Source organism: Littorina saxatilis, linkage group LG15, assembly GCF_037325665.1.
Source record: "Littorina saxatilis isolate snail1 linkage group LG15, US_GU_Lsax_2.0, whole genome shotgun sequence".
Lineage (NCBI taxonomy): Eukaryota > Metazoa > Mollusca > Gastropoda > Littorinimorpha > Littorinidae > Littorina > Littorina saxatilis.
In genome coordinates, this window is record NC_090259.1 from 36,276,334 (window position 1) to 36,284,837 (window position 8,504).

At 42.9% G+C, this 8,504-nt stretch overlaps 1 long non-coding RNA gene across 1 annotated transcript in view; it reads right to left on the reverse strand.

The window, feature by feature from the left end:
* LOC138949211 (uncharacterized) overlaps nt 1–8,504 on the reverse strand; it is a 152,267-nt gene that overhangs the window by 40,665 nt on the left and 103,098 nt on the right. The window lies entirely within an intron of this gene.

Here is an 8,504-nt window from a genome sequence, read left to right on the forward strand (position 1 = left end):
CCACACACCTTAATGTATATTATGTAAACTCATCAGTCAGAATACATATTTCCGCTGATAGAATTATTCTTTAAAAAGAACGACATTTCACAACCTTGATTTTGTTTCTCGGGTCTTTAACTTTTTAAGTGGTTTGCAATCAGAAAAAATATTTAAAATTTTTGGTTATTCAATTTAAACTTTCACGCAAGGTTAAATGTATTGATTGTTTTGTTTGTTTGTTGTTCAAGCAAGTAAACATGAACGCGAAGATGTGCTGAAATTAGTGGTAAGGCGTCCGCCCCGTGATCGGGAGGTCGTGGGTTCGAACCCCGGCCGGGTCATACCTAAGACTTTAAAATTGGCAATCTAGTGACTGCTCCGCCTGGCGTCTGGCATTATGGGGTTAGTGCTAGGACTGGTTGGTCCGGTGTCAGAATAATGTGACTGGGTGAGACATGAAGCCTGTGCTGCGACTTCTGTCTTGTGTGTGGCGCACGTTATATGTCAAAGCAGCACCGCCCTGATATGGCCCTTCGTGGTCGGCTGGGCGTTAAGCAAACAAACAAATGTGCAAAAACATGTGCACAAACACATTGACATACACACAAACACATGCACACACTGACACATTGCACTTGACAGTAACAACAACCAAGACATCAGCATCTGGCAACTGACCTTTCGTTAGTAGTGTCATAGTCACTTTCTGGAATACCCATCTAATTTTAAATGCAAGGACTTACATTATCAATAACATACACATGATAACGCTTTGAATATTGCACCAATGGCATCATCAGTGTTGTAGGCATAAGAGAGACATTCTCTTTGGTATTTGTGTGCTACTGCCAAACTACTGACAGTGGAACCTGTCTATAACGAGCAACCGAACGTTCTCATTATATAGACATGTGGTCGCTATGTTTTTTTTTTTTTTTTTTTGGGGGGGGGGGGGGGGAGTGTGACTCTGGGATGGTCGTTTAGGGCAGGTGGTCGTTATTTAGTGGTGTTCGCCAGGGCAGGGGGGTGATTCATACTAGGTGTGTATGGCGGTAGATAACCATCAGGCATGAACTGCCTGTTTAATAACTTTCTTGTGAAGGCCTCATGCTGAAATGTATTTTAAGAAGGAGTGAAGGCCAAATGGTCCCCCTTCACGCATTTAATCCCCCCCCCCCCTCCCCTACCCATGCGGTAGCGGTAGCGTGTACTGTATTTCTTAGTTGTATATCGACTGGCACACAGATAGGAACACCAGCACAACTTTCATTCATTATTTTACCCGCTTACTCCCTTGTTGTTTTTAATTGATACAGGCCTACAAGTTAGTTATTAGACTGTTTACTGACACGACTTCCACACACACGGGAGCTAGCACACTTCCATCGCACAGAATAAACAGACAGACAGACGGAAAGACACACACCCAGACACGCACGCGAGTACACCGTATACACACACGTACGCACACACATACACACATATAGGTCTACACACACACATACAGACAAAAGCAAACACGCACTTGTACACACTGGCGCAGGCCGCGCACACAGACCAACAGACAGAAGGCAGACAGACAGACTGACACACACACACACCGTGACTGGCACACACACACACATACACACACACACACACACAAACTACCAAAACAATTTAGAAAAATCATAGGCAGAGGTCGGATGATTGGGGAAGTCATACAAATCTCCGCTTTACAAACACACACGCACGCATACACGCACACACACACACACCGTCACACATGCAACCACACAACTGACACACACACAAACACACACACGCACATGGAACCACGAACATTGGCAGTGAAATGAATATTATAATCGCTCTGAGGTCCACGGGTTCAAATCCCACTCCCGTCAATATTTCTGTGTGCTTGTGTACGCGTGTGTCCAGACCGCTGCAAGACTGGTACCAGCATCATGATGTAATTGTGTTCGTGTGTGTGTGTGTGTGTCTCTGTGCGTGTGGGTGTGGACTGAAAATGGAGGATTCAGACCCGTGCAAAACGGCCAGTGCCAAGAGCGTGATGCCAGCGTGAGATTGGTGGTGCCAGAGCGAGAGTGGGTATGCCCGACCCGTGCCGGAATCAGAGTGGTGGTGCCATATCCGTGCCGGCGTTCGGGTCACGTCAGTGGTGGTGCCAGAATAAAGGTTCCCGACTGGTGCCAGAGCGAGAGTGGGTGTGTCCGACCCGTGCCGGAATCAGAGTGGGTGTGTCCGACCCGTGCCGGAGTCAGAGTGGTAGTGCCAGACCGGTGCTAGATTGAGAATGGTTGTGTGATTGAGAGTGCAGGCGTGAGAATGGTAAGGCCAGACCGGTACTAGGACGGGAGTGTTGGTGCCAGTGTAAAAGTAGAGATACACTTGAAGAGTCAGAGTGGTGGTGCCAGATCTGTGCTCACTCCAGCACAGATCTGGCACCACCACTCTGACTCTTCAAGTGTATCTCTACTTTTAGTAGTTTACACTGGCACCAACACTCCCGTCCTAGTACCGGTCTGGCATTACCATTCTCACGCCTGCACTCTCAATCACAGTGACTACCATTCTCAATTTAGCACCGCGGGTCTGACGGAATGAGAATGTTAGTCCTGGATTGAGAGTTTCAGACTGAGAGTGCCGCCAGACCGGTTCCAGAGCGACTGCCTGTCCTGTACGAAATTAAGAAACTCTGAGAGTGGAAATGATGGTGACCCGTGCCGCTCAAGTGTTGTGTGTATTTAAAACGCGGTTTCCTGGGTGATGTTGACTATGTTTTTTACATTTAGTCAAGTTTTGACTAAATGTTTTAACGTAGAGGGGGGAATCGAGACGAGGGTCGTGGTGTATGTGCGTGTGTGTGTGTGTCTGTGTGTGTGTGTGTGTAGAGCGATTCAGACTAAACTACTGGACCGATCTTTATGAAATTTGACATGAGAGTTCCTGGGTATGAAATCCCCAGACGTTTTTTTTCATTTTTTTGATAAATGTCTTTGATGACGTCATATCCGGCTTTTCGTGAAAGTTGAGGCGGCACTGTCACGCCCTCATTTTTCAACCAAATTGGTTGAAATTTTGGTCGGGTAATGTTCGACGAAGCCCGGACTTCGGTATTGCATTTCAGCGTGGTGGCTTAAAAATTAATTAATGACTTTGGTCATTAAAAATCTGAAAATTGTAAAAAAAATATGGTTTTTATAAAACGATCCAAATTTACGTTTATCTTATTCTCCATCATTTGCTGATTCCAAAAACATATTAATATGTTATATTCGGATTAAAAACAAGCTCTAAAAAGTAAATATATAAACATTATTATCAAAATAAAGTTTTTGGAATCAATTTAAAAACACTTTCATCTTATTCCTTGTCGGTTCCTGATTCCAAAAACATATAGATATGATATGTTTGGATTAAAAACACGCTCAGAAAGTTAAAACGAAGAGAGGTACAGAAAAGCGTGCTATCCTTCCCAGCGCAACTACTACCCCGCTCTTCTTGTCAATTTCACTGCCTATGCCGTGAGCGGTGGACTGACGATGCTACGAGTATACGGTCTTGCTGCGTTGCATTGCGTTCAGTTTCATTCTGTGAGTTCGACAGCTAACTTGACTAAATGTATTTTCGCCTTACGCGACTTGTTTCATTTATTATTTTTAAAGCGAACTAAGCTGGTTCGGGAGTGCGTGCTTGTGTGTGTGTGTGTGTAGGCTATATATATGTATAGGTTACAACACGAGTGGTTTTTTATATGGCTTGTATTTCAGTCAAGACCCAGCGGATGAATATCATCGGGAGACACGAGCCTCTGGCGAGTGGCTCTCGATTGATATTCCCGCTGGGTCTTGACTGAAATACAAGCCATATAAAAATCCACGAGTGTTGTAATCTGTATATCCCATTCTACCATCAAACACAAAGTGTAGACTACTAGCGGCACTCTTGCGATCTGTGGAGAGTGAAACAGTGGTGCCAGCGAGACTTGGCCCTTTTGCAACCTTAAACTAAGTGACCGTCGCTGAAAAAAATAAAACGAATGAGTGCATCGATAAGTACGCGGTAACACTACTTTTAGACCATTTAAAAGCTTTAAGTAAAGGTTCATAAGTTGCAAGAAAGTAATGAAGTCGTATAGAAATCAATTTAGTTGAAGCGCACAATTCTTTTGTTTTGCGTTTCAGGTCGGCAGAACGGGCGAAACCGGGTTGGCACCCATTTGGCTTACTCGATTCAGAATCGATTCCACGTTGTTTTTCTCGAACGTATTATTATACAATCAGGCTTATTGACAGAGAAGCAAATTTTAGGGAACAAATATGTAGGTTTAGATTTAACCACTTGCTCCCTATTTGAAATGTATCTACGTGATAAACTGTTTTGCGAGTGTGTTTGCATGGATGAACCTAAACTGGTATGGGTGTGAGGAAAACGGGACCAAGTTGGTGAAGTCGCGAATTGCTGACACCAAGTCTGTCACCGCCGATTGATTGCATTTTGAAGGAATATGACTGGATTACGGAAAAATGCACACATGTTAAGTTCTTGGATACCTTCATCGCCAATGTGGACTTACTGCAGAGCCAGGCAAAAGAGTAGACTTGCTCGCAAAATACGTGAAACAGCCGATGTTTGATACGAAGCGAAGCCACCCCAAACCATGCAGTACGGACGCTTCTCGGTCCCGCTACGCATGACACCAGACCAGTGTTGTTGCTTTGAGTTTGACTAACAAACTCGAAACTGTCATTTAAAACATGAGCCAAATGTGTATTGATTGTGTGATTAGTCTATGTGACAGGGCTTCTATTATCTGTGCTCCCTAGCTTCTGTCAGTTCCCACACCGACACTGCTGACAGACCTGTGTGACAGACTCTCACGAACAGTCGTCTGCTTCGATGCAAGGGAGGGTACTCGTGTTTTTGTTTTGGTTTGTAGCCATGGGCATTGTGATAGTGTTCGACTGTTCAAACTAGTGTTATGCACGGTTAATAAAACTGCGGATAGAACTCTTTAGCAGCAAACCAATGAAGAGTGTATTACAATCTATTTGTTTGGCGCAAGGTCAAAGGTCGGGAGGAAAGTAGTTCTTTGCCCAAATCGGAATCTGCACTATCATATATTTTTTGGAGTCCATGATGTATTTATTGAGCTATAAAAATACAACATATATATATACCCATACTGAAGTAACAGAGACAAAGAAGGGAGGTCATGGGATATATAAATATGTAGAGGTTACATGCCGAGTCTCAGTGATTATTAAAAATAATGGTCGAAGTTAGCGGATCATGAAAAATGCGAGCTTTAGCGAGCTTTTTCATGACCGCGAACTGAGACCATTATTTTTTATAATCACTGAGACGAGGTGTGTAACCTCTTTATTCCTCCTTTCTTCAGTTATTCAAAGAAAAGAGGAATTTTTTTGCGAAAGTTTGATCGAATCCTATTCTCTCAACCAGTCAACCTACGCAGGCGATCGATTAATGCGCGGTTGTATAGTTCCGTGCAAATCATTCCATTCTGTTAACACTTCTTGTCAGTTTTCCTATTTTGGGCTAAAATCAAGTACACAGATATGCTGTTATTCTGCTGTGGCGGCAAAGGCAGATATTGTGTGTTCTGTATATGTTTTGGTATCGGTTAGGATAATGTTCTTTCGTCAAATGGGACTAGCAGACGAACTTTTGCACCCGTGTTCCAACGTTAAAAACTGTATGAAGTTAAGTTTTCTGGGGAAAATAGTGTATGAAACCGCTTTATGTTGTTTAAATTGATGAGATGTGTGCATTTGGTTGCGTGTGATCTGTTTATTAAATGAAATATTGTTGAAAACTGACCGTCGGATTGCAGTCTGTTGTCGAAGAAACTGAGTGAAAAGAAGGGGAACTACTCTTGTCGCTAGACAAAGTATGAGTTACTTGCCTTGGGAAATTGCTTGTGATGAACGTCTGATCTAGATTCAGAAAACAACCGAACTCATGGATTTTATATGGAGATTCATGTGTTCAGGCCTGTAGTTGTTAATTTAAATGCGGTATGTTTGTATTGTTTGCTCCAGAGATGTATACTTCGTACATTAGAGCGTTCGGAACTTTTCAGTCGCAAAAAGTAGTACCGAAACAGAACAGCTTCTCAACCCATTGCACTATCGAGGATTCAGGCTGTTGCTGGGTCGTTATTTGTTTGGTTGCTGGGTCATTATCGAAAAATAACTACCCCTACAAGTTTACAGAGGTAAAGAAGCAGAGGGGGGAATAAATACATTTATTGTGCTGCGGGAAGGCCTGGGTGACCTTGGCTGTGTGCGGGCGAGCGTTATCTTGCTGCAGAACACAGTTTCTGCGCGCCTGGAAAAAGGGCACAACATGAGGCTGTAGGATCTGGTCAATATAACGCTGTGCTGTGATGCCGTTTCCCCGACCAGGACCAAAACTGTTGAAAAACACAGGTCCCAGGGATTGGTTGAGGCCGATTCCACCCCAGACCATGACGTTTGGTCCACCCTGGGCATTGTGTTCCATGACGCAGTCACCAGCATAGCGTTCACCTCTTCTTCGCCACACTCTGACACGCCCATCAACATGACTAATGCAGTAACGGCTCTCATCGGTGAACAGAATGTTTCGCCATTGTCTCCAGTTCCAGTTGATCACGGTGATCTTGGGCCCACTGCTGGCGCGCCATGCGATGTCTTTGAGTGAGGACTGGTCCTCTAGCTGGACGGCAGTTTTGGAGGTCTCGCTCAGCAAGTCTTCGGCGTACTGTCTGGCCACTATAATGGGTCTCTGGTGATTACCGACGGTGTTCCTGGCTGTTTCATTGGCTGTATGGAATCGGTTTCTCAAATGATGACGCAGGATCTGGCGATCTTGTCTCTGTGTGGTAACGCGAGGTCTTCCACTTCGCTGTGTATCAGCAGTGCTTCCAGTGTTGACAAAACGTTGCTGAAGGCGATACACTGTTGACAGATGCACATTGAAAGCGACTGCTACTGCTTCTGGGTCATCACCAGCCGATATCCGATCCACTGCATGCTCTCTCGCGTTGTTCTGGTGTCAATCTTGGCATCTTGACTGTCAAAAATTAGACTGGCAGTAAGCGTGCCATGGTCTCTTTTTATTACTAATGCATCAGTAAACACATCTCACACATGAGATTTCCCCTACTCCGCTTGCACGTGCTGTAAGCGCGCATCATGTGTTTCACGTGTAAACTGCTTGTCCCGTGCGTTGAGACAGCAGCAATGGGAAAATATTCACACAACAGCTTTGTTACACATGACTGCATAGGGCATCTATATCCCGAAAATTGTCACTCTCAGATTAACAGCGTTTTATAAAATCAAAATATCGAAAAATAATTCGCGTTTCTTTTGTTGCTCGGTATATATTCATCACAAAAACTTTTGAGGAGATTGTTTTTAAATATTTGCCTATATATGTATATATATATATATATATATATATATATATATATATATATATATAAAACATCAGAAGTTGTGAAACAAACAATTGAAAGTCAGAAGAGACTTTCTTCTGAGATTTGTTAAAATCTCTTAGCAGAGCAAAAGAGAGAGGAAACAAAACAAGTCGCGTAAGGCGAAAATACAATATTTAGTCAAGTAGCTGCCATTTTTCAGCAAGACCGTATACTCGTAGCATCGTCAGTCCACCGCTCATGGCAAAGGCAGTGAAACTGACAAGAAGAGCGGGGTAGTAGTTGCGCTAAGAAGGATAGCACGCTTTTCTGTGCCTCTCTTTGTTTTAACTTTCTGAGCGTGTTTTTAATCAAACATATCATATCTATATGTTTTTGGAATCAGGAACCGACAAGGAATAAGATGAAAGTGTTTTTAAATTGATTTGGACAATTTAATTTTGATAATAATTTTTATATTTTTAATTTTCAGAGCTTGTTTTTAATCCGAATATAACATATTTATATGTTTTTGGAATCAGCAAATGATGGAGAATAAGATAAACGTAAATTTGGATCGTTTTATAAATTTTTATTTTTTTTTACAATTTTCAGATTTTTAATGACCAAAGTCATTAATTAATTTTTAAGCCACCAAGCTGAAATGCAATACCGAAGTCCGGGCTTCGTCGAAGATTACTTGACCAAAATTTCAACCAATTTGGTTGAAAAATGAGGGCGTGACAGTGCCGCCTCAACTTTCACGAAAAGCCGGATATGACGTCATCAAAGACATTTATCAAAAAAATGAAAAAAACGTCTGGGGATTTCATACCCAGGAACTCTCATGTCAAATTTCATAAAGATCGGTCCAGTAGTTTACTCTGAATCGCTCTACACACACACACGCACACACACACACACGCACACACGCACGCACACACGCACATACACCACGACCCTCGTTTCGATTCCCCCTCGATGTTAAAATATTTAGTCAAAACTTGACTAAATATAAAAATTATCCCTTCACAGACAGGCCTATCGGACGGGACAGAGTTTCACAAAGAGAATCTGCCCCGAATTCGAAGAACAT